Source organism: Mastacembelus armatus, chromosome 23 (genome assembly GCF_900324485.2).
Source record: "Mastacembelus armatus chromosome 23, fMasArm1.2, whole genome shotgun sequence".
NCBI classification, from domain to species: domain Eukaryota; kingdom Metazoa; phylum Chordata; class Actinopteri; order Synbranchiformes; family Mastacembelidae; genus Mastacembelus; species Mastacembelus armatus.
The window spans coordinates 12,503,740-12,525,352 of NC_046655.1; the positions used below are offsets into that span (position 1 = coordinate 12,503,740).

The window sequence follows — 21,613 nt, forward strand, 5'->3', positions numbered from 1 at the left end:
TGTGGGAAACAGTTTGATTATAGCAAATCTGTCAATCAATCTAAATACACACATATATATATATATATAGCCAATCTATGATATATATGAGCCAATCACAGATTTGTTTTTTTCTAAGTGATGCTTTTGTTGTCCCGTTTGGTGAACTAGCCATAGACAAGTATGAGCCAGAACCTTTGGTTTTCCCTCACATTGAAACGTGGCACATGTGAATGTAAACACAAAACACTAGGAGTTTTCTTGGTCACACTCTCATGGAGAGATTGAAGGAGGAGGATCTTGCCAGTGTTTGTGCTTATCATGAATGCACATTGCTCACATATTGCTAAATCAGTGTTTTTGGACGCGGCTGACACAGTGTTACAAGCAAGGTTGATTTTGTGAAAAGTTAAAATTAGTCGGCGGGGTGCCTCATTCCATGGACATAAGCTGCAGCCATTGTACGGCGGCTGCACGGAGCACATTAGTGAATCTGTGTAGCTGGCACACACAGAAAGGAATGTCTAATTATCACGCTTTCAACCGCAGTAGGCTCCTATTTGCTATGGGCTCCTGCTCTAACCGCCTTCTTTTTCTATCATTACACACTTATTTATTTTATTTTACGCAATTAAATTGTTATTTTTACCCTGTGTGCTTGAGCTGGGAAGTCCACGCAGTGTCGCTGGGTGCTGAAGGAGGGTCTAATTGAGCAGAGGAAAGGCTCTGCTATTGTGTGGACATTTTTGGGAATGATGAAAAGAGATTCTATGAGGGGGTTTTACATAACACTGAACATGTTGTGTACAAATGTGTATATGTGGGGATGAAGGCTGTGCCGGTAGGAGTGCCAGACAGGATGAGGATGTATTTGACTCATACATTTAACTAAATATGATTTTCTAAGCATAGATATCCATGTAGTCTACCCACATTAAGTACATGCAGATTTCAGCATGCCGAAGCTGAATCTCCAGCAAGCCAGACAAATGGCTAGTGTATCTTTTAGCTGTGCTCCTTATCGGATGCTGAGTGATTGCAGAGCTTTACAATATGAAGTGCCACTAAACCACCACACGAAGTGGCATTGATTGGAAAGGATGGGCGGAGGGAGATTCCTCCTTAAGGTCATTATCTAGCAGAGAGAGAGAGTTAGACGAAACACACCAGTGTAATTGCGTTTGTAACAACAGACTTGGAATCAATGGACTAAGCACTACTTACAGCATTGTGTAAGCATATTTCATCAACATACAAATAGATTCAATGACCCTGTAATTGCTCAGAAAATCTATTCCCTGAAATCAGTTCAGTAGTTCCCTGAAGTACGTAGTCTGTGTGAACTCACTGTACATTTGAGTTCAAATGCACATGACAGTCCGAACTGTACAGGACTCATATGAAGGATTCGACATGTATAAGACATAAAAGAAATATTTCACTTCAGTGTTTGTAGGCATTACAGCAGTGCTGAACTGTGATTTATTATGAACTTGCATTAAGTGACTTTTGGCCACTTGGGGTCAGCAGAAACAAGCTGTAAACACAAAACATATTGATTAATTTCTATTTATTCTATTCATTCTCCTTTAAACTCTGTGCGGGTCTTCACTGTGTCTCTTTAGCAGCTAAATGCTCCACTATTTTTACCAGCTAGTTGCTAACTTTGTCTGTCTGCCATCTGGGGCTGTGCAGGTGCAGAGCTAAAGAGCTGACGGGAGCAGTAAAACAGTAAATCCACAGGTTTTAAAACCAAAACAAAGAGCTGAAAGATGCTAAAGCACCTTGTCGAACAGAGAGGAACAGTAGACCGGTGATCATTCTTTGTGGGTTTATCACTACCAGCTCCTATGACCTGCATAGTCATGTGATCCATTGTAAACATAAACACACTGATTAGACTTCACAGCTGCAAAGAAACACAAAAGTATGATCACAAAAGTCCTTATTTATTGAGTCATCCTTTGCAGTATCTACAGTACTTCTAACATCAAAAACCAAATAAAAACACCTGTAAATCAAAAATAAAGCTTACACTTTGACAACTAGATGTTTACAGACATACAAATAGAATGAAGAATAAAAATGTCTGGATTTAAACATCCTCATAAAGATGAGAAGCAAATGTTAAAACATCTTTATACATCTGTTTAGCTTTCTGGAGTAGGACAGGGACAGTTTTTGTGTTAACTGTTAGCTGGTTAACCTTTTTAGGCAATTGTTGAGACTTCTGAGTTGACACTGTTAGCAGATGTCAGTTAATTGTACCTCGGATGTAAATAGCAGCACAGAATTTACAGCTGATGAGATCTCACTGAAATTGCACTTGACATCATCTCAGTGACTGGATATCTGTATAAACAACAAACTGCAGACCTGGAAAACTGCATTTTGGGGGCACTGAATATGATGAACACTTACATCTAACCCCGGCTTTTAAAACTCAGTCTGATCCAGTTTTGTTATGAGTAAACAGGAGAACATTTTTGTTTTAATTACGCTAGCTATAAAATTGTCCTTGGCATTGCAACTTTACAGTATTAGGTACTCTTTTCATGCCAGTATTGCTTGTCTCCATTTTATGCCAGTGTAAGAGGACCATACATTTTGGTTAGAGTGAAAATCTGAGCAGCAGCTCAGTTTCGGCTGCAGGAGCTGTTGTACTACATTACCTCCAAATCTCTGGAGATCTGTTTGAATGTGCTGTGCTTCCAAAAGCCTCAGGTGTTCCTCAGTCTTGCTGCTCATCCAGCAATAATGTCAGGCGGCCATTCCCTGCTCTTAATTACTCTAAGCCTCAGTACCAGATAATTCCAGCCGCCTTCAAGCTCTGGCTCTGTTATCACTGGCTCCATAAAACATTCAGGATGCCTGTCTGCTCTCATCAGACCTTGGCAGGAGGGGTTACTGTAATTGCCAGAAGGCCCAATTCTGATTTGATGGGAAATTGTAGGACATGACACACACAAAAAAAAAGTTAACATTTAGCTTCCCCTCTGACCTGCTGTGTGCACATGCACAGAAATGCACACACGGAACGGCTCAGTGTTCACAGAAAATGTTGTGATATAGATAAAAGAAGTCACAGTGGAGAGCAGGACTCACTTTCGGTGGCGATTTCCACATTTTCGCTGTTTGCATTGCAACCTCAGCATCGGTGAAACAACAGACTGATGTCACAGGTTCTTGTAAACAGCACTAATATAACAGGTTCCTTAATATCTTACTGTGCTGAATCAGATAATGTGTGTGGGTGTTGAAGTAGCCCTGTGTGACTCTTTTCCTCATCGGCCAGGAGCACTAACAAGCAATTAACCAACAGGAAGAGAGCTTGGTCTTTCAGGAGACAAAATCCAGGCTTCTAAACTCCAAGACTGCTTCTTTTGTTTGTTTTGACAGGAGTCCTTTGCTTGTTCTGAGGAAGAAAAGCCACTACAGATACAGAAGCAGCATCAAATATTTTTGACAGACCAACAAAACCGAGGGCAACATTTTTAAAAACAAAGCAGACGATGGCCAATCATTAGATATGGATGCAAAAGCATGGCCTTAAATCCTAGTGAGAATTTTGTAGATGTAGCAGAGACATGCATTAGACCTTGCCCAGACGTTGTTTACCCATCCACATTTAAGGCCCAGTCCATCATCTACTGACAGCCGATTTCTATTTGAATAGGCAATAAAACTCAAACTGTACCGCGTAGCTGTCCTAATTACACTCCTGACTGAAGCTGATAAACAGGAATGATCACCAAATGAAGGTGCTGTGACGTCAATAATGAATCATTGTCCTCCTGTTGCTCTGGCTGGTTACAGTTTAGGTTTGTTCGCTATCCCAGACTGGACTAAAATAGCTCAACAAACCCTGGACTGTCCTTTTATGAGCTTTAGAGCAGGATTTCCAAAAGTAAATTGCCGGTGTGTGAGATTAGAAGGGTATTGTAGATCACATTATTCAGCATAAACATCCGCCTTCCTTTACGTGGAGCCTCAAGACATAATTGTTGCTATAAAGAAAATATGCTTTGTAATATCCGTTTTAGAAACACAGGAAAGCTTTTCTCACATTCGCCTCAAGGCTGCATTTCATCGAGTCTCAATTTGCTAATGTAGCTATAAAAAAACCTAGACTAGTGCATTTTCAATCCCATTCACCAATCAGAGGCCAAATATGTGTTTAATCTCAATCATTAAAGCCACGGGACACATTTTGGTAAGAATTTGAGAAATTTGCTCCCAGTACATGTCCATTAACATGAAACTATCAGTAAAAACAAAATGGCGAATTCATCCTGTTTATTTCACAGTGGGGAAAAAAAAGAAGATTATTTAAAATGGACTTTCCGCTCTGAGTTCTGATCATTTACAGAAACATTTGCTGAAACATGAGCTTTCTCTAAGGTTTCTTCTCTGCACAGGCGACAGTGACAGGAAAAAAACTGCTCTACAATTTATTCAAAATCATATGAAACAAGTATCCTCCTCACATTCCCAGTGAGGAAGGAGCCTGCGTGAAATCAAGCTGAACCACAGCTGCGTCTGCGACAGACACCTTGTTACTAGGCTCAATGCTGTGTATATACCCAACAGATAAAACACAGGTCCTGACCCTGGATAATGTGGCTCAAACCAAAAGGTAAACATTCCTCTCTCCATGCCAGGAGAAACACTACAGCTCTAGATGAGGCTCTAGATGAGGCTCTAGATGAGGCTCTAGATGAGGCTCTAGATGAGGCTCTAGATGAGGCTCTAGATGAGGCTCTAGATGAGGCTCTAGATGAGGCTCTGAGGGGGTGGAGGAGTGCTGGCTGCTGTACATCCCATCCTGAGCCAGTATTATCACGTCCAGTGTCGATCATCGTCTGTTTTTGTTACTGGATCCTATGTCGGCTCTCGGTTTATTTCTACACTTTTGCAAATGAAGGCTTGTTTAATGCCTCAGGTATAACCGGGTTCATCTTGTGTTTGTTTAAACGCCCCGAGGCATAAACAGTCGTTTCCTTTTATGTGGTCGACCAGTTCAATTTATCAAGTCTGTCTACACTCTTTCATTTTACAAGTAAACGTGAGACAGAGCCCAGATAATGGTAGTAAATACCAGGTCTAGTTTGATGCCATTTGGTGGACGTCTGTCTTTTTTTCCTCTCAGAAAACGGCTCTGCTTTCACAGCAAGTTGAGGGATGGTAGAGAAAGTCACTGGGGTGTGCAAACATACAGTATTTTTTCCAAGCTGCACAGGAAAAGGGGTCATGAAACACTTCCACAGGATAAACATAAGCAGGATATCTGAAAGACCAAACATGGCCTGAGATTACATGTGCGCTTGATATGAGTCATCTGAGGCCTGGATCTCTCACCTCCTGCCCTCAGGCCTCACTAGGAGAAGCCAGTGGACATTGTACTTTAGCCAAAGCTTTGTACAGATTCATGGTTTGGTTTGACATTCTCAAAGAAGATCCCTGAAGGTCTGTGTTGCTCGTTCCAGGTGAATGATCTGACATTTGGAAGAAATGCCAGCAAAATGGAAAGTGAGCACATCTTAGGTTGTCCAGGCCTGTGCGCGCACGTGTTGGAGGGATTCTTCTTTGCATTCTGCGGACGACAACAGCAGTCGAGTTCTGTAAAATTTCCCGACCAGCATTTTGAACCTGTCTGGCTGGCTTGCTGTGTCAGAGAGAGGCGCCGGTCTGAAATGCTGTTATTTGACTTGGCAGGAACAGGACTGCCGACAGAGTCCAGAGGCTACACTGTGTCAGTAGAACACAAACAGACTGTGGGATATTTTCACTGTGTGAGGCACCTGCCGACCCCATGTTCACACTCTCCGATGACCTTTTCGTTAGCCCTCACACAGGCACAACAGTCAGAGCAGAGGAAAGACGTCATATTAGGCAACTAAGGTGAAGTCAAATGAGAAATACACCTTTTTGAACTGTTGCTGCACTAATTGATCAGTCATCGCTTAGTGTTATTATATAAAGCATTTTTATATTATACATTACGTAAGTCCCTCTCTTTTCTCTATTTATGAGACATTCGACCAGGGCAACCCATGTTCCTCGAGGTGCTTAGCCAATCAGAAGCTGGAAGATACCATCACAGATGAGGATGTAAAATTGGCAAAACAAGATTCTCACCTGTTAAATTGCTTTGATAATATTTTTGGATTTTTGGTCCTGCACATTCGCTGATTTAGGGCAACTACCTGACCACTGGTTTGTGGATCATAGCCGCTAGAAGATCACCGTCATGGGTCAGAATGTGTGTGTGTGTGCGCTTGGATGTTAGATGGGAAAAGGGTGCAGCTGTCTCCTGAGCTTTACCATACTGACCTTACAATGCAGACATGAAAGGAGTGGGAAGATATAGCTTCAAATAACTGTGGCTCTGCAAAGGCTCCACTAAACAACACCCACTTGAGTGATCAAGTCAAATCCTGGAACCAAATAAAAACTTGTTTTCTGAAAGAAGTTAAAGATACTTTAACTGTCACTTGTCAGACTTTTCAACCGGGTAACCTGAGAGCGCTGCACCGCATGTACATCTTCCCAGCTGTCAGTATGACTGTCAGTCAAAAGAGGAGAACATCCCACTTCTCTCTAATTTACTCAGTTTTCCAGTCCAATCTATGCGTCCCCTAATGGCTGAATCAGAGGGGCCTCATTCCCGGGTCGCCTGCTCATTGGACGCTGTTAGCATGGACAGCAGGGCAGGAATTTCACTTGGCTTAGCTTCTTGTTTTTTGTGGAATGAGACTAAGGCAGATTCGCTTTGTGCTAAAAGCTAAAGCTCAAATGTTGGAAGTGAAAAATGGCTTTTGCATATTCTCCACTTTGGTTAGTCACTGATTTTAAAACCCTTGAGTTTTTATTAGGGACAAGTCTGCCAGAAAAGCACAGAAACTAAACTCTTCAGGGCTTTTAGAGCTGGCACAGTGTATTGAGGTCCCAAACTACTTTCCCTTGATGAACAAATAAAAAAACTCTTTGTTCTTAAAGGAATAATCATTTAATTCCTCAGGTCGTGTAATTAACATTGAGCAGCACGGAGACAAAATCTAATTGCAAAATTAAGTAGAAACCCCAAACTAAGAAAATGGACTGAAGTAACCTGATAAATGTATGAATTTTCATTTATCTCAATGGAAACAGCATGAGTCACAAAGTATGCACCTGGACCCACTAACTTTTTTGTGCTGCTGACATTTTCTTTGATTTTTCATCACATTTTACAGACCTCGTTCGATCAAAAGTGTTCCCACTTTCTAGATGACTCTGCGCTTCGGTGCTCAGAGGTACTTTAAAGAGTCTTTTTTTTCTTTTCTGCAATTTCTCAACCTTTCACTCCTCAGAGTAATAATAACTTTTTTATGTTGCAAGCTGACACATGCCTCCAGTGATTAACCCTGAGTTTTTACAGAGCTATTTATTGGCTAGTTGTCGGATCCTAATGTGACTCATGCAGGAATTAGTGCATATTAAACGTGCATGTGCACTGGAAAGGCCAACCAGTTAGCTTAAAGCACAGACCAATGCATGGCATTCATCTTAAGGCACGATGTCTGAACAGGTGGCTAATCACAATGATTAAGGTGTAGCCTGTTTTCATTTAGATGCAGTTAATATCAAATAAGAAACACATCAAGGTCAAATAAATAAAAACAGAACTTTTATAACAACTTGCTAAAATGTTTAACTGGTATTTTAGTCTGTTAGCAAAAAGCCCAAATATTAGATATTCCTCCATATTTCCTCTCATTTCCCACTGTTACCTTTCACATTGGCACAAAATGTACAGCAAAATGGCCATACATTAAAGAGAGATAAAAGTAATTCAATAGATAAGCGATGTGACCTTGATATTTTATTCAAGTGCAGTTCTGCTCCGAAGTTTTTCTTCATATCTCAGTTAATTGAAGCAAGAAAGTTTTGTGCTTCGAGACAAAACTTCTTAATAGGAAATACATTTCTCTTTGCAGATAAACGAACACAAACCTTGTATCAGTGCGATCGCATCTTTAAATTGCACTTGTGTGCATGAGCGAGTGAGCGAGTGCTCAGTGTAATTATGCGGCTGGACGCTGGGAGCAAATATCGACACTGAGCCTGTATGAATCATCTCACCCTTGAGGTCACTTAACTTCCTCTGTAATGTTACAGGACATGCAAGTATCGTCGAGGAAGACAACACGGCCCACTGAAAGCACTGTGAGCAATGAAAACTGCTCACCAGACAAACATTAAGCACAACCCTGGTCATATATGTTAATTGCTCTGGGTCATTAGGTAACCAGTCAGTGACGGAGGTTATTTATATGTATGTCATGCTTCAAAAACAGCCATCAAGAAGCTCTTCACAATAAAGACCTGTGTCCAGGTCTCATTGGACGTGGGCTCTGCTTCCTACAGAGGTGCCATCATGCAAGTTATAAGATGACAATGAGTCCTGCAGCCCAACAGATTCATTATGGCGACCATCTCCTTAGGTATCACATTTCTGGGATTAATCTCCCATTTCTTCTCTTGGAGTTAATTACAAATCACAGTGTCACATTTCATGGTGCGGCTCATCCAATTATCTGTTGGCTGGTGACTTATTTGACCACTTCTCTTCTCCTTTTGTTCCTTAGCATGTTTCACTCACACTACCTCATTCCCCATTTTATCATTCCGGTTATTCCTAAATCCTCAGTCCACTCATCTGTCCATCGCCCCCGCCTCTCTCTTGGTGTTCAGCCTCTCTCCAGAGCACTAATGGTCTGGTTCACCATGATGAGGTTCAATAATGAAGCTACTGCCCTAGAAAAGCCATGTTAATGTTGACTTGGGGATGGCACTCTGCTCCAAGACACGCAGCAGTGACAAATGAATGTGCCGGCTTGAGCTCAGTTGGTTCAAGAGTTTGACTGAGAAGTGGCAGCTGAGACACTTTGCAGACAAAATATGGATTGGAAATAAAGATATTCAAAATAATTCGTCAGGGAAATGTCGAGATGAACTGTAATCATGTTCGTAGTAAATAGATACAAGCAATTTAGGGCATATCCAAGTGCAGCAGCATGATGTGTTAATAAACAGAAAAGTAGAACTGTGGCTCCCTAAAGTATTGGCTCATCCATCTCATTGACAAGCTGTCTGCCTGCTCCTGCTCTGCCATTCTGACCTCCCTTAACCCCTTCGGTCCGGTCTGACAGGCAAAGATGTGCTCTGTTCATAGAGAAGTGTGTGCATCTGTCTGTCTGCCGCTGTGCTTAGCTGGATTTACATCTGATTGCTGCTGTGCTGGTGACCCCAGCTGATGCACATAGGCAGACGGGAGGAATTTCCCCTGTCTGTCGTCCTCACGTTTGCCCTGCCGGTCTCTTTCTGGAGCCTGTGGAGCAGCCAAGCATGCCTTCCTTCAATCAAGGAGATGGTCTCTGTCTGCTCTGCCCACCAACACTCCCATAGCATGATGTGTAATCCGTTTAAGTCCCCACAAACTATATTAGCTTTGAAATTTTTCTCCTGAGGCAAGCCTTAATGTAACGCCCCAGCAGGATGTTTATATGTAAACCTGGCTTCTTTAGACCCACTGATTAAATATTCCAATTTACATAAGCAACTGAAAATACAAAGATGTCCTAAATCTCTGTCAGTGCCTGCAGATTTTTCTCTAGCTGTTGTCCAGATCAACTATCTCCCAAAGATAATTGAAATCTACACTGCTGTCCTTTATTCGGCTGTAGAAAACAGACACATCTATAAATGCCAATCTTGTCCAGTATTACGTTCAGCAGATGCAATCAGTGTTACTCCACAAAATGACACCAGGCGTCCAGCTTGCAAAAAGGAGTAGATGGTTTTGTTCCACTTTCATGGCGCCACTGTGGTTATTGTTTGCAGCAGTCACAGGGCAACAGCACATGAAGCTCAGATATGAGGTGCAGCTCTTTCCCCTGCACTCACAGCTGGGAGAGCAGCATCCGTCATGCAAAGATCATCTCCCTGTCTCTTTGAAGTGATGTGTTGGATGTGGGGAGGCAACATGGCTTCATCCACATAATTGTATCCACAGAAGACACAACAGTATGAAAAGGTTCTGCATCTTCAGAGCTGCTTATTGAAAAAAATGCATCAAACTCCCAGTGCGTGAGGGATGTGAAATGTTATGAGACCAGGTGTAACAGCCAAGTCAATCAATTTCCAATTAAACCACGTTCCTCAGTCATCCATAATTCTTTTTAGTAAGTAAGTGGCTTTTTAATCTTTTCATACAGGAGGTGTGCTTAACCCATGCACCCTCTATGGAAAATGTCAACGAGTGCGGGAGGAATTAATTAAAAAAGGCAATGTGTTTGCTGGATGTTAAAGTTTTCTCTGTGAAAAATATAGTTCACTTATTTTAACGTAATCTATGGACTCAAATCAGGATGAAAGTTCCACTGATGCCCAACTTACTCATTCACAGTTCAAAAACTCCAGAGGTTTCTAGTCTCCTTTCACTTGTCCACATGAATAATTTATTACTCAATCTCTCTAACACAACCCAAGGATTTCTTCTTAGCATTGGACTCTAATGCGTAGAGTCATGAAATCAGAATTCTGTGGGAATTTATTAGGATTTCTAGGCACTTTCTGTCTTTAGTGTCTCTTGTTTCTTTTTGTTATTGTTTGGGCTGTTTTGTTGCACGGGACACTGCAGAGAGATAACCGCAGACAGTGAAGCATTACTCAGCTCTAGGGAGATAAGAGGGTCTGGTCTTCCAAGTAAAAGCTGTCAGTTTGCTCAGTACAGAGAATGTGATTGAGCGTGTCCGGTGGCTGCTTACACCACGATCTTGCCATCTCCCGTGATGTGGCGATTGATTAAGCTGTCCCGACTGGGATTTCATTGGCGTGGTGCCCAACCTGGGGCCAAAATACACCTACCTGGCCTGTCAGCTACTAAGTTATGACATCATGAGGTCCTCATAAGGAACCTCCATTGTTTTGAAATGAAGGCACATCAATTTCACGGGCTCCATTGCCCAGCGGATGATTTGTGAGTGCTATTATCCCCTGAAATCGCTCTGGAAAATGGCTGCAGCGTGAAGACAGGAATTGGTGACGGGGGGCTGGAGGGGCGGAGCGGGCTGGTTGCTTGCATGGAAATGCTTCATTTGCTGTTTATGTAACCAGTAAGAGCCAAAGTAGGGTCAGAGTATGGAGAAAAATGAAAATGTCATATTTCCATAAAGAAAATGTGTTTATGATTATCATTTCAAAGTTTCTTTTGGAAATATGAAAGCACTTCATAAACTTGACATCCAGCAAATACAAACAGACAGACCGAGCGAGAGCACAAAGGGGGGGATAGTGACCAATAACCTAGTTACAAAATCAGCATGCAAGCACTTCATCTTTTTCCTCCCATAGCAGAGTGACGACAGGTCTGAGTGCCATCCAGCTGACAGCAGAAGTTTTCATTTCTAAGCCTGACTAATTCATTATAAAGCCATGTGTTATAACTGAATCTGAGAAACAGAAACTGCTGACCATATGAAATAATAATTCAATCTTGACTAATGTGAAAGTAAACGCAAAATACATCTCATTAGAAATTCACTTCACTTCCCACTTAGCATCAGCAGTTCAATTTGTCTGAAGCTTTCACCATGTTGGCGACAAAATAAGCAGATTGCTGATAAGAAATGCTCATTAATCAAGTCTGTGCAGCTATTGAACCTGTGTGCCATCTATTTTCCTTTCAGGAGTTTACTCTCCTTTTTAAATGAGAACAAAAATGTGAATCTGTGTGGAGGAAAGCATCGCCGCATGCTTTCATAAGACCAGCTGCCGGAACACAATACGTGGTCAAATGCTGAAGTTATCAGTGGAGCGCAGAAGTGAAGGGGCCTCTTCACCGCTGTGCTTTCCACACCTGCACTGAAGGATTTCAATTCATTGGCGAAGCCGTCTATGACTGTGCAGAGCCATTCTGCCGGGCTGAGATAAAACATAACACTAAAAATACAAAAAAAGTTAAATAATGAATTCCAAAGAAATGCCTGGGAATTAATCTAAAGCCGACTGTGGGATGGTACCTCCCAGAGGATTGTGAGATGATTTCCAGGGGGATTGAGGAGATCATTCATGGTCATAGTGTGAAAAAGCTACATACAAATACTTTGTAAAATACAAATATTTTATCATGTTTTTAGTTAATTCTTACATTTGTACAATGAGTCTGAAGGGTTTGTTCATAATTCTAGTCATAATTATAGCAATTAAAAATCTCTGCAAATGGGAAGAATGATGGTCTTCTATTTCTGTCACTATCCCCGTGCTGCTCTAATGTGTGGACATAGCTTTGTTTAGGCTTTGGGATCAAAAAAAGTTAAGACTCGTTCTGAGGGACTGTAAATCTGAGATCAGACATACAGTATTTGTTTTGTGAGACGGTCACTGTCAGCTCAGTTAATTAGATTAGATTAGTTTTTTGTGTGGACTGGATGGGAGACAGAAGAATAAATACTGAAGCCACAGTGATAGATGATCTTCCTTTACTTGAATGGCATACATAGGTGAGGCAATTTGCCAGGGACTGTTTTTGTATGTAATCAGGATTTAATGAAGACATTCATCATCAGTGGAAGGTGAGCTCTGTATTTTTTCCTACCAGTCAGTAGAAGAGGAATGAGAAGAATGTGTGAATGCAAAAGTGCGTAACTGTGTATGTGTGTGTGCAGAGGCTGTCGCTGCCCCCACAGGTGTGTTTAATTTGCTATAATTTGATTTGAGGATGAGAGTCACATGACAAATGAAATAAAACATCATTACTTTGTCATTTTATTATCTCACCCGAGCACAGGCACGCCCTGTGGGTTAAAGTCACAAAGCACAAAGAAGTTGTCAGACTTAAAGTTTTATCAACTTTGCTGCATCTGCACTTGTAGGAGTAAAGAGTCAAACCTGAAGCTCATAGATTTTCCTTGAGAAGAACTGTGCATGAAACTGTTTAGTTTAAACCTGTGCTCCAGTTTTAACCCATGAGAGAAAACATTTAATTATAGACAAGAAACTAAACAGCACACATTCTCCAGTGGCTCCCTGTGCTTCAAAAGTCTGTAATAGGATATGTTCTATTAAATTAACATTCTGAAGACAACTATCTGCAACGCCTGACACTAACATTTGACGAGGCATTTATTGGCTCGATTTGAAAGGCGAATGAAACCATCTCAAGTTCACCCTTCTTAAAAAATTATACTCATAATCCTCCAGTAGGATTTTGGCGATCAAGAAGAGAATAAATTTACCTTTCAACAATCCTAAACCAGATGGAAAGTTCTGCAAATTAATGTCAGTATGTGCAGGACGGATGTCAGACCACGAACCAAATGACAAATTAAAGCCCTGCTGCTGTGAGAGCCTCTAACAGAATCAGAGCAAATAACCTCCTCTAATGTCTGCTTAACGTGTATTTCTGTGCTTTTCTTTGCTGAAATATCACCTGCTGTTTGACTTCATGTAAAAGAAATCTATAATTTAGGTAAACCCCTCAAAAAATAATCCACTGTGAATTTAATTACACTCCTATCAGAGTTTTTCTTGCTACGTTGCCAGTTCAGTGATAAAAGGAGTTTCTGAACTAATATGACTTGTTCTATTTCACCTCTTGACCGGAGCTTTCAAATTCAGCCACAGACATGTATGATTAAATATCCCAGTGGCATCGTACGAAAGGTCCAGTTGCCATCAAGATTTCTGTTAAATCAAAGTGCAGCGAAATTTTATCGAATCTCCTTGTGAGGGATCCTTTTGCACTTCAGATTGGCTGTGATGTGTAAAGCTAAACTTTGAGTGTTTATTCAAATCTTATTCTCTAGCCCGATAACCTTTGCTTCACTTCTTTCTCCAGCCTCACCCTGAACTTTGGCTCAGATCTCTTTCATCTGTTGACTAAGAAAGTGATTTCCACTGAACAGAAGATGAAGTATAAAAGCACATTTTTCAATAGCATGGATTTGGAGGACTGATAGAATGATTTTCTAGAAATATTCAGGTGGCAGGTTTGCAGACCTGGCAAAGACTGAAATGTCTGCATTTGGAACAGAAATCTTTTTTTGTATTAAACCTAGTTATAGACTGTTTACACAAAACATTCATCTTAAAGAGTCATATCGTCTCATCCTGAGGATTTTATTCTCATCTCATCAGCCCACGAGGTCTCACATATAAATTCCTGCTACTTGCTGTATTTGTTCTTCTTCGCTCAGCAATGAACTAACACAGTAAACAGTCATTTGTTCAGCTCGAAAAGGAGGTGGAACAACGTCTGGTTGTAGCCTGGTGAGAAACATCAGCACAAGTGCAGTGTCGCCTCAAACTCATTAACATAACATTAATAACATCTTCACAGAAATCATGCTGTGTCATTCAAAAAAAATAACAAACACGGCAATGATAATGAGTACAACTGCATAAAGCATGAGAATGTACGAGGAAATATGATTACTGCTGTTGGAACGGTCATTACTTCAATAACAACAGTAATACCACAGAGTAGAAGTACCAGTATGTAAATGTAGTACAATTTACCATGTCTGTCTTGACTCTGAGCTTCAGTGACAACGAGGTGGAGTTTCTGACTGGAGCTGAAGTGACAGGTTTACCCGGTGCTGTGATGCCTCAGCTCGTACTGGGTGAGGTGAAGAGAAGCACAAGAGACAAAGTGATGGAGATTTCACAGGTCACAGCCGCAGAGTTGGACCAGAGTTTAGAGAAGAAGGGAAACAACGAAAAAGACAGCACAGAGTTCACTAATTAGGATTAAAAATAACAAAATGCGCATCTCAACTCTAAGAATCAAAGTTATCAATCAAATATCAATGAGTACCAAGAGTAAATGTGTTGAAGATGACAGATTTAACAGGGTGACTGACAGGGTGACTGAAAAAAGAAAAAATCCTGTGGTGGTTCCCTAATTAGTGCTGTAAGGCTCTGAGTGGCACCGCACTGGGACGCACTGCGGAGGGAGAAGGTAGAAAGGCAGGCAGCTGTCCAAACACCTCAGTAAACTCTGGTCTAATAACGGGATCCTTCGGCCCTGAGGTTAAACAGATCCACAAATCACTCTCTTTGTTTGGTGTGGGATTTGCATTGATCTAAGCGGCACCCAGAGTGTTGGATATCTGTGCTTTCCCTGCTCCTTCTCTCACATTTGACTAAATGTGCAGGTGCAGAAATATCCACCCACTGAAAACAAGACTGATGTCCACATTAGTCGGAACACAGATTTAATAAATGCTGGCACTTGTCCATGCATATTTTAAGGACTCCTTATTTGGATCAATCAGAGCAGACAGTTAAACATGAGCCGTTTACCAGCAGACTGTGCATAATAGATCCATCATGTACTGTATATTGAAAGTCCCAGATATTCCAAGAGATGCAGAGTCAGTGAAAGATTGATGTAGTGGCCTATAAACAGGCAGACAGCCAAACCTTCAGACAGTTACATAATCCAGGCTCCTAATCCAGACACTGGATTCCTCCCTGCTGGGACACTGGCTGAGAGCAGATAATGAAGAGCCAGTGTAGATGCCCACTGAGATCTATGACCAGGTTAAGACTTGGAGACCCAAACCCCTCATTCCTCCCAATCATAACGCTGATGTTGCAATAAAAGAGCTGCCCACACTTGACGGAGGGCCCCATCAGCGTCAGGGGACACCAAGTACGAGGAACTTACATTACCACCATTCCCTTCAGAGTATTTAAAAATGGAAACATTGGTAGGCTTGTTTTATCGCACATGTTTTCAATGAGGCCTCTGTCAGTTCATAGCAGTGTGAACATGTTTTTGTTATAAGATGGTTAAAAGCGCACTCTTAGGGGGATCTCTAGGAGATGCACAAGTCATCAGACATGAAACAGCAATTTCAGTTGAGGGGTTTTCTGAGGTGAAGTTGTGATAAGTGCAAATGTGATATGAAGGGTTTCATCTCTGTGGAAGTCAAATCCAGCTTGGCAAGCACTTCTTCTCAATTTCCATAACCTGTATGCCATGTCCTTCTTCCGTATACAGCTCTCCACCTGACAGAATTGAGTTATATTGCTATGCAGTCGTGACCCACAATGAGCCATTTTCATAACACAAAGCAAGTCTGTTTGAAAAACCCTTAAAACGGTTGAAGCTTTAGACAGTCTGCAGTCTCAAAGTGCCACTTTGTTCAGGGTCTTTTGTGATATGACAAAGTTTATTTGTATTAGAGGCTTCAACGAATTATTAGTTTGCATTATCAGTCATTCACAGTTATGTAATAAATCACAAACTTAATATACGAAATAAAGACACACTCACAAAAAGCAGTTGGTGGGAATGAGAAATTAACTTTTAAGTCCACCCTTCGTCCCCAACAGGCTGCGTGATTGTTGAACATTAACTAGAAGTGACCATCAGAGAGACAAGCAGCAAGCATCAACCTCCTTCATTAATGACTGACAGAATAACAAGCACTACATCTACAACTTAACCTTCCAGATTAGGTGCATATCTACAAAATGTGTCCAAGTAGTGTGTAATCATGGAAGTGTGATTTATTTGTGAAAACAGAAAGAGAAAGAATAGACTCAGACTGTCCACACAACAACTGGGATAAATGAGTTCAGTTACAAAACATAAGGTCTCTGATACCTGGACAGACTCCTAAAAATAGTACAATAGCACAAAACAATAATTCGGGCTTCTTGAGCTCGAGGTCGTCGCCGCTGCTCACAATCATCTCTCAGCCAACCACTGACAAGAGTCACTCCTATTGCATTCTGGGATTAGAGACAGTTCAGGACCTTATGGTCCATGTAGTGTTTAGCGTTTCTCAGTGATGGCAGTCGGCTGCACAGGTCTGTCACTTTATTTAATAAGAGTTTGCCTGCCCAGAGGCTCAGGTAATTCCAGAGATTAAGGTGATAGAGTGGATAAAGACGGGCGCCTGGGTCAGGCTGTGCCCAGGGAGGATACACACTGTTCCTTCTAACCTTGATGGGTAGATTTTTTTTGTGTCACACATGCAGTACAGTCCACTACTTTGAAGGGAGAAGAAACTTATCTTAGGTCCATACTAATCCACAGGTAATCAGTGCTCGGTATAATTCATCTGCTTGTGTTAAGCTTCACAGCACATTTACATTAGTCGGATTTTTCTTCGGGAAATGAACAGCCTGTCAGGGAGATCACGATCCATGTCCAAGGGTGCCTATTAGATATTTTAAACCCTCACCATCCCCATCATCTTGTTCTTCTTCATCATCTGGCAAATTTATGAATAATTTTCATCATCTTATAATGTGACAAAAATGCCAGGAGCCTTCAGATCCTCTTCCTACATGATTAGAGCACACTGAAGTACACTTATGCTTATGTAATGTCTGATCAGACTAACAGCTTTTCCTATTAGCATAATAAATGAATGTGAGCACCACAGACAGAGATCATTAGGCAGATTTTCACCGTGGGGAAATGATTTGGACAATCTATGTGAGAGAACAGCGATGTGTCAAACAGCCTCAACATGTTGCCCCAGCTTTGCCGAAACCTTCCTCTCACTAAATCCCGCTGGTGTTTGCATTCTGCCCAGACGACCTGCATTTCTTCAGGCAGCTGCTTTGTTTCAGAAGCACAGCTCTGTGCTTCCTCCCATCTCTACTGTGCTGTGTTTAGTCATAACAGTGAACGGCATGCTGGCGACGGTAACGGCTAATGCGTTCACGCAGTAGACATGCCATAAACACGAGTTGTTATCGTGACACTACATCTCTTCTCCGGCGCAGACTGGCTTAGTGTACTAAACACAGTAGCCTCGGGGTTTATCCTTTTATCAGCTGTGCCTTTCCTTCAGCTTCTTCAGCTCAAGTTGTTTCTCTGCCTGTGCTTCAAAAGCAGGTTGTGGCATTGTTTCCTTCCTGCTCTTCAGATGTTAAAGACATAAACAGCTGCTTGTTAAGAGTTGTTCTTAATAAGCATCCAGGGCTTGGTTGGAGAGCTTTCTAAACTGCTCTGGTTTTCCACAAGGTGTTCTGGCTGAAATTCGCATTTATACATGAGCCTGTGGAGCATGTGTGCCTGTTCTACAGCACTCTGGGATAATGGTCTCAGAGTATATACATCTAGTGAACTTAGACCATAGTCATTTACATTGAAGGCAGTCAAAGCCAGCATAACTGTCTCTGATAGTTGTACAGGATCTGTACAATATATAGCCTATATTGCCAGGTACAGGTCTGCTGGGACTGAGGACTGTATAATTTAAGTCACAACTCAACCCTAAATCCCAGGCCAGCTCCACGGGGCTTTTCTACCCTGGAAATGGAATCACTGGCTTCTGACAGATGACCAGTAAAGACTTTCTAGGAAATACATTGTTACCGGATGATATTATCTTGCACAATTTACAGTGCGTTTAACCTCGACACCCTGAAAATGCAAGAAATGTGTCAAAATGGGAAGTGCATACAGATCATGTGGTATATACAGGTGTTCATGTGACATCTTTAAGAAATGTTTTTTAACCAGTTCAACCTGAGCTTGAAGCAAAAAGATTAATATGTGAATTTGTAATAATATAAGCTAGTGAGATTCACATTTAATGGAGATATACAGAAGTGGTATTATTAGTTTGGTTTACAAGAAGCCTAACTATGATTTGAACTAAACTCTACCTGCATGAATGTTGAAGAAATATTTCTAATAACACAGAAGCTGAATGTAGAGCCATCACTGAATGTTAAACACAGATTTTGCAGAATCATCCAATTTTTAGCGTTTTGCTCGGAGCTGGGATGGAGGTGAACTTGTGTGCACTGATCGTTCTGATTTACCTTTGCTCTCTGTGTGCAGGGGCCATGGCTACTAACCATGAAGCTAGAGAGACACACCCATCGCTTCCTTCTGTCAACAAAATCATCTGTGGTGCTGCACTGAACACACACTCACCGAGTATGCCATCCAGTAACGAGAAAGCCCAGCGGACCGCTTAACACCCACTGTAAGTCCGAACACCATCTAGTCAAACGTTAAAAGAGAAAAACTCATCCCGACCTCTGATTTCTCAATGAGTCGATACCAAATTATCTCCCCTTCTCACTCACTGCTTCTAATACGATGGGTTTACTATCAGATCATTTAGTTAAATGTGTAGTATAGTGTCAGACGTCTGGGCATTTTGTCTTCTCCTGCACTGCAGTCCAAAGATGGCTTAATGTTTCCAGCCTGACAGAGATTACAGAGTGTGTATAACTTGTCGGTAAAATAACAAGAGCTTGTTCGACATCAATAGATACAAATGAGCTCTTGACCATGAAGTAAAGTGTTGTGAATCCTCACATACTCTCTGTATCACACAAGTACCACTGAGACCTTGAGCACACAGAGGATGAATTGGTCAGAGTCAGGAGGCTGAAGAGCAACAGCTGGATTGTGCTAAACCCAGACAATATCAGGTAAGTAGTCATTCATGGTGATGAATATTATACTGGCATAAGGTGTTTCATATGCAGTATTCCCCTGTCATTATTTGAACTTTACAGCCCTGCAATTACAATACATTATGACGCTTAGAAGTGGGAAAAATAGCTCACTTTTCTGGGTGAATCATTTCGTTCAGTTTAGTGCAAAGATTGATGGGCACTAGAGGTTTTTATGTTAATTAAAGCTGAACTAATCCATATTTCTATGCAAAGAGAGAATCAGATCTTCTCTACAGTTCTCCTATGATTTGCAGAGTTCTTTTTTTTTTTTTTTTTTTGTTTAACTGCCCGACTTTACTGATCTGATTTCATTGTCAGACATCAGCTTCAGCTTCCAGGAACAGGCAGCTGCTCCACAAAAAGCTGCGATAAACAGTTTATGCACTACCTGCTCAGCACCAAATGGCAGGAAGACAAAGTTAGTAGCTAGCTTGGGAACACAGGAGAACCCGTTTAACAGCTAAAGAGCCAGATATCTCTTTGAAGAGTTTTAGGAAATGAAAGCAGAGGCTACAAACAGGATGCCAAATAAACACTTCCTGCTTTGTTTTTGCATATTTAGAAGAAGACAATGTATTCACAGAGCACTTTTCATACAACAACGCAACACAATGTGCTGCACAGTGCACGTCAATACATTGACATATTTATGAATAGCTCACTCTAAATATTACACATACAACCTTTAAATGTACATGAGTATAGTGTAAACATTGGCATATGTAAGCAATTGCTTTTTTTTTTTTTTTTTTTTTTTTTAAAAATCACAGCTGAGCTGACACTCAGTCTTTTCAGTCATCAGAGACTGGAGCTCCAATGCAAATTGCTACTGATGTAGTCAGTGATACTCCTGATTCAATGCATTATGCTTGAAAATGAGTGATTCAGTGGCGAATCTTCACCATCAGACTGCCAGTTCAACATGTTTGCATATTAGACCAGACAAGAATATGTTTCTGTGGCTGTGGTTCATGTTCAGGAGTTTCAAAAGCTATCAGATCAGGTGTCAGACAAGTCCTGCAGACAAAAGAACGTCACGTACAGCAATGTGTGAGCGCTTGATATCAACAACCTCCCTTTTCATTCTGAGTGTGTGTGCTAACATTATCAGCAGACATGGCATCTGCATGTACACATAACACGTACTCATACCAGTGTTTGATGCTGTTCCACCAACACCACTGACAAGCCCACTTCATCATGGCGATGCTGTCCAGAGCCATATCTCCACTGGAGAGAAAATGTGTGTGTGTGTGTGTGTGTGCATTTGTTGGACTGGTGTGTGTCTCTGATTTTTGTGAGAATTTATGTCTGTTTGTGAATGTGTACTTGTGTAGAAGTGACAGCTTATTCATCAGTCTAGTGTTTTTGGTTTGCACAGCACCCTGAAGGACTCTCAGGTCACTTCTATGTTAAACCACCTAAATCTTTAGCACAGGTTAACAGGAGAGGGCAGCGCCAGTCTTTGAGGGTGAAAGTAGCAGGAGCAGTAATGCCAGTTAGGCACCGGCAACCCAACCACACAGGCCTACATTCACCTTGGCTGGCTCAAGATAACACATGCTTAGACAGATAGGCACACATGGGGGGGTGCTCACCACATAGCCACTCATAACTTGGTGGCTAATACATATGCACACCATGCCAAACGTTATCCATTAGCTGCAACAGGGGCCTGAGAAGGATGCTAGAAGTGTCAAATATGCATGAGGGAGGTGAGATCCATCTCCTAATCCTCAAGGCAATTAATACAATCGTTTCCAAGGCCAAGAACGTAGATGCATATATCAACCTTCTCCCTGGGCTAGTTGAATTTTTTTAGATAGACCAATTTACAGATACACTGGCCAGAGGCTTCCTGTCAGACACTAGAGCTGTGTGGAAGCAATTGTGTTAGTCTCTTTGGGGATAACGTATTCACAGTGGATAACTGGTGGAAAGGCTGTATTTAAAAGATAAAATTATTTCTGTTCTGCTACTTGTATTGAAGCACTAATTGAGCAGTTTGATTTGACAAGTTCTTTTTTTTTGTGCTTTAACTATTAAGTTCTGACAGGCCATGATGTAAAAATAATACTGTAAACATGTTACTGCTTTCAGCAAGTGTGCTTTGTTTACTGTTTAACTTCTAAACACATAAACCTGG

General features: G+C 41.4%; 1 protein-coding gene across 2 annotated transcripts in view; it reads left to right on the plus strand.

The window, feature by feature from the left end:
- Positions 1-21,613, plus strand: part of chrm2a (cholinergic receptor, muscarinic 2a) — a 54,310-nt gene that overhangs the window by 3,412 nt on the left and 29,285 nt on the right. For both annotated transcript variants that reach the window (XM_026326983.1, XM_026326982.1), the window contains exon 2: positions 18,839-18,986. The gene's annotated coding sequence lies outside the window, so the exon portion shown is untranslated. The remainder of the gene's footprint in view (positions 1-18,838; positions 18,987-21,613) is intronic.